At 42.7% G+C, this 4,751-nt stretch overlaps 1 long non-coding RNA gene across 1 annotated transcript; it reads left to right on the top strand.

The window, feature by feature from the left end:
* The first annotated feature begins 696 nt into the window (after window positions 1-696).
* On the top strand, window positions 697-2,049 carry LOC105447982. Its single transcript, XR_974183.1, has 5 exons — window positions 697-768; window positions 937-1,166; window positions 1,293-1,427; window positions 1,522-1,757; window positions 1,824-2,049. It is a non-coding gene; the product is annotated as an uncharacterized LOC105447982 (long non-coding RNA).
* Window positions 2,050-4,751: the final 2,702 nt, after the last annotated feature.

Here is a 4,751-nt window from a genome sequence, read left to right as displayed (position 1 = left end):
CCTTTCCCCCTCCTCCCTTTCCCCTTCTCTTTCCCTCACACCCCCTCGGTCCCCAACCCATATGACTAAGCGCAACTTTAAAGGCCGTAAACTCTCCATCCTGTCGTGGAATTGTTGTGGATTGCGAGGTAGAATGCCAGACATCCAGCGGTTAGCTGATTCGTATGACGTTATTTGTCTACAAGAGACTTTACTAAACCCCCCAAGTAAAATTCACCTTAATAGCTTTCGAATAATCAGAAAGGATAGATTGGCTATTGGGGAATGTGGCGTATGCATTCTGCTTCGTAGTAATATCTTTTTGGAACTTGTTGATACCTCATCTGTCTCTCACGACTCGCTCGAAATCCAGGGTATTAAAATTAAATCCTCCGGGATGGACTTAACTATTATTAATGTGTACAGACATCCTAATAAACGTACGCCTCTCGCAGCATTAGTACCTCTGTTCGATCTCGCAAACCTGCATAATAATACTTTGTTTTTAGGGGACTTCAATGCCTATCATAGTTCTTGGGGGTGCGGCAAGTCGGACGCTATAGGCAAGAATATAGTCGACATTATTGATTATCACAACTTTTTTATTATCAACAATAAGAATCCTACATTTTTAACGCCTCCAGGGACGGCCCCGTCAATTATTGATTTAGCTATCGTAACAGCAGCCTTCGCACCCTTTTGCTCTTTTGGTAACCTACCTGATACCGCTGGCAGCGATCACTTCCCCATCGCCATTCAATTGGGTCTGGAAACTGTACCTAAGAAAAGGTTTTTATATAAAATAAAACTCAATAAGTTTCAAAATGCTAATTTTCATGCGCAATTAATAAGAGACTCGCATCTTCTTGCAAATATTAATGACGAGGTAGCTGTATCCAGTTACATTCGGTTTGTGAGCTTGATTAAGAATCAAATCTCCTCTCTCTTCCTTGACAGCGATATATCGCCTCGCACAAAACTCGTTAAGCAATACAACGCCCCGCCGGTGTGGTGGGACGAGGCATGTTAATCTGCTATAGAAAATAGGAAAGAGGCTATGCAAACGTTCAAACAACATTCAACCTTGGATAATTTCGTAGCCTATAAAAAAGCCTGCGCAATCTGCACCAAGACCCTTCACAAAATTAAGAGGGACAAATGGAGAGAGCTCTGCCATTCTTTTGATGGTAAAACTCCCATTTCTAAACTTTGGAGCCTAATAAAATCTTTTAGGAATCGTAATCTCAACTTAGGTAAAGATGAGCTTTGTTCTGCTCAGGATATTGAACAGGCTATTTTCAATTTGTGTCCAGACTCGTGCCTTGATGGGAATTTGCCCTCTTTCTCGCGCATGAAATTGCAAGACGCGAGCAACCCTAACATGATTTCATCGCTCAATGAAAAAATTACGAAGGAAGAATTAAACTTGGCTTTGGACTCCTCTAAACGTAAGTCAGCGCCGGGGCTGGATCAGCTCGATTATGAGATTCTAAATTCACTTACCGAGGAATATCGAGATAAATTCCTTGATATTTTTAACAGATTGTTTGAGTCGGGATCTTTCCGGAGGATTGAAAATCAGCCCTAGTCATCTTTATCCCTAAAAGTGGGGGAAAGAGCGCCAGACCCATCTCCCTGCTCTCTTGCATTATGAAACTATTAGAAAAGATCATTTACTTTGGCGTGGCTTTACTTTCGGTGGGCCGTGGAGTCGCGCCCTATTCTGCCGGATTTTCAGTTTGGTTTCAGGCCGTCGAAGTCTTGTGCGGACAATCTAAGTGCGTTCACTAACTATGTACACGCTGATTTTCTAGAGTCTAAAATAACTATTGGGGTGTTTTTAGATATCAAAGGCGCCTTCGATAACATCATCCCGTCAATCCTACTACAGAATTTACTCGACATTGGAATCCTTGCGAATATACGCATGTTTGTTAAAAATCTCCTCAGTGAAAGGAAAATCTTTGCGGTTAGCAACGGTTTTTTACTGGGTCCGTTCCTTGCTCACAAAGGCACCCCACAGGGCTCCATTTTGAGTCCTCTTCTCTTCAATCTGTACTTGAGGCGCATAGGAGAACTGCTAGGTCAAGGGGTACGTATTCTGCAATATGCAGATGATATAATCCTTTTTGCCTTTGATATAAATGCGTGTAATGCTATTAATGCATTGCAGTCCTCCCTGGATAGGATTCGAGACTTTCTGTGGTACAGAGGCTTAGAGCTGTCACCCGCTAAGTCCTCCTGGATGCTGTTCAACAAATCTAGAACGAACTCGTCGCCATTCACCCCTTTGAACCTCACAATAAATAATCAACCAATTCCTAGAGTATTCTCTGTTTGCTTCCTAGGTATAATTCTTGATCCGTCCCTGAAGGGAGAAGCTCAATTTAAGTACCTTATACACAAGGGCAAAGCTATAACCAATGCTATGGCCACCATTTCTAGTACCAAGTGAGGTGCTCACCCGGACTCTATGCTGTGTCTATACAGAGCTATCTTTCGTGGAGCCATTGAATATGGATGCCTGATATTCAGGATTGCAGGAAACAAGAGAACGTTTCTTAAATTAGAAAGGCTACAATATCGCGCCATAAGATTGGCTATGGGATACAGGATGTCAACTCCGATTAACGTCATGCTCGCTGAGGCCAAAGAGGTTCCTCTGAAACTGAGGTTTGATTATCTCACGGATAAATTCCTTTACAAAGCCTACGCCTCTAAATTTAATCGGTAATAGACAGTCTGCGTCGACTCGAAGTGCTTATCACAACGGAAGATAGTTTAGCAAAAGCGAGAAAAAGGATCCCTATCTTCTCACGATACATTACCACCAAGCACGTTCTGCCTATCATCCATCGTTCTTCATTTTTTCCAGCCTTTTACTACGACTACAGAACTTCTATCTACCGCAAAGACGTTGATTTCTGTATGCCCATCGGACAAAAAAAATCTTCACCAAGCGAAGTTACAGCGAGGTTTCAGGAATACTTCGCTGAGCTTCCCATAGAAATTACTGCCTTTTATACAGATGGCTCCAAATCCGACAAGTCTTCAATGGTTGGATCAAGTGTTTACTCGCCTAGTCTTAGATTCACTCTGTGTGAAAAACTTCCCTCTGCTTCCTCGACTTTTACAGCTGAAGCCTGGGCTATCTTGCAAGCCGTCAACGCATGCTTTGACTTCAACATTGAAGATGCAATGATCTTTTCGGACTCAAAGAGCGTACTAGAAACGCTCGCTTCTCTAAGTTGCAATCATGGCAATCATGTCATTCATCAAATTAAGCATAAATTCTCCTTGGCTGAATCGCGCAAGATGAACATTATTCTCTGTTGGATTTCCGCTCATAAGGGTATCGGAGGTAACGAAAAGGCTGACCGTTTGGCTAAGCACGCCGCCGCAAACGGCAGGCGTCCTTTCTTTAAAATCCCCTACCCGGATCTCCAGGTAGAGGCCAAGGAACATCGCTCTGCATCCTTCAGAGACTGTTTGGAATCAACTGCCTTAGTCAAAGGCACTCAATATTCTGAAATATATAAGGATCACTCTGACAAGACCTGGTTCCATAACAAAGGCTTAAAAAGAGAGGAAATTGTCTGCGTGTCCAGAATTAGAAGCAACCACTATAACTTGCTCTACAGTCTTTTCAGAAAAAACATAGTTGATTCTCCTGCTTGTCCTTGCGGGGACCCTCGTCAAGATATCAACCACGTTGTCTTCTATTGCTCGCTTTGTATTTACAAGTCGGGAAAGCTTCGCTCCTTCATCAAAAAGAATTTCCTCTTATACGCAATTGACCTTTTCCCTATGTTAAAGAATCCTTGCCCTAAGTTCTGCCACCTCCTCTATATGTATTTTAAATCCCTCGAAATTTCCCTATGACTCTCTAGCTAGACCTTTGCGCCACGCTTCAGTTGGTGCACCTAACTTGATCCCACCAACCCACTGGAGTAACTCCACTTAAGCACAGGCTGTATCGTTTCTGGTGGAAACGGAAGCCTACATCAGAAGAAGAAGAAGAAGAAGTGAAAATCATCCAACAAGATTTGCTGGATGAAAACTCTAGCCCCCTGAATTTAAGGAATCTCCATACATTGTTGAGTACGGTTTGAAGCATTTCCAGAATTCGATCAGCGTTTTTCCCTGTGCACAACAGAACAATCATCAGTCATCAGCATACTAAATAATGCGCACATTATCCGGAATGCATTTTAATATAAGTCTAAGGTATACAGGGTGATTCAGAATAACCCCGGTGTTCCTGAAAAGACGTATTCTTGACTCAATTCTAAGACGATTTTTCCTTTACAAAAATTTTGTCCAAAGTTTAGTTTTCAAATTATAACGAAAAATAGTTAGCAAATTACGGGCCGCGTACGGATGGTAGGCAGGGGCGGCGCAACTTACTGTCCGCCGGCAGGCGGTACGCGGGACCGTCGCGACGATCAGCTGACTACACGCGCGCATAAACATGCGTTTACATTCTCTCTCTCTCTATGTTTTTCACACACACACACACACGCACGCAGGCACGCACGTACGCACGCACGCACGCACGTACGCACGCACGCACACACGCACGCACGCACGCATGCACGCACGCACGTAATATCTTACCTTTTGAAAGATTTGTCGACTTCTCGAAAAAGATGAATTAATTCCCATGTGATTTCCACGTAATGAGTGTTTATTTTAATAAATTTTCAATAGTTTTAATGCAAACGTCACAAGTTATCACTGACACAGATCAAATAATTAGATAATTCTTTTTA

The sequence above is a fragment of the Wasmannia auropunctata genome, unplaced genomic scaffold (genome assembly GCF_000956235.1).
Source record: "Wasmannia auropunctata unplaced genomic scaffold, wasmannia.A_1.0 LD336090.1, whole genome shotgun sequence".
Classification (NCBI taxonomy): Eukaryota; Metazoa; Arthropoda; class Insecta; order Hymenoptera; family Formicidae; genus Wasmannia; species Wasmannia auropunctata.
This window is presented reverse-complemented; position numbering and strand designations above follow the sequence as displayed.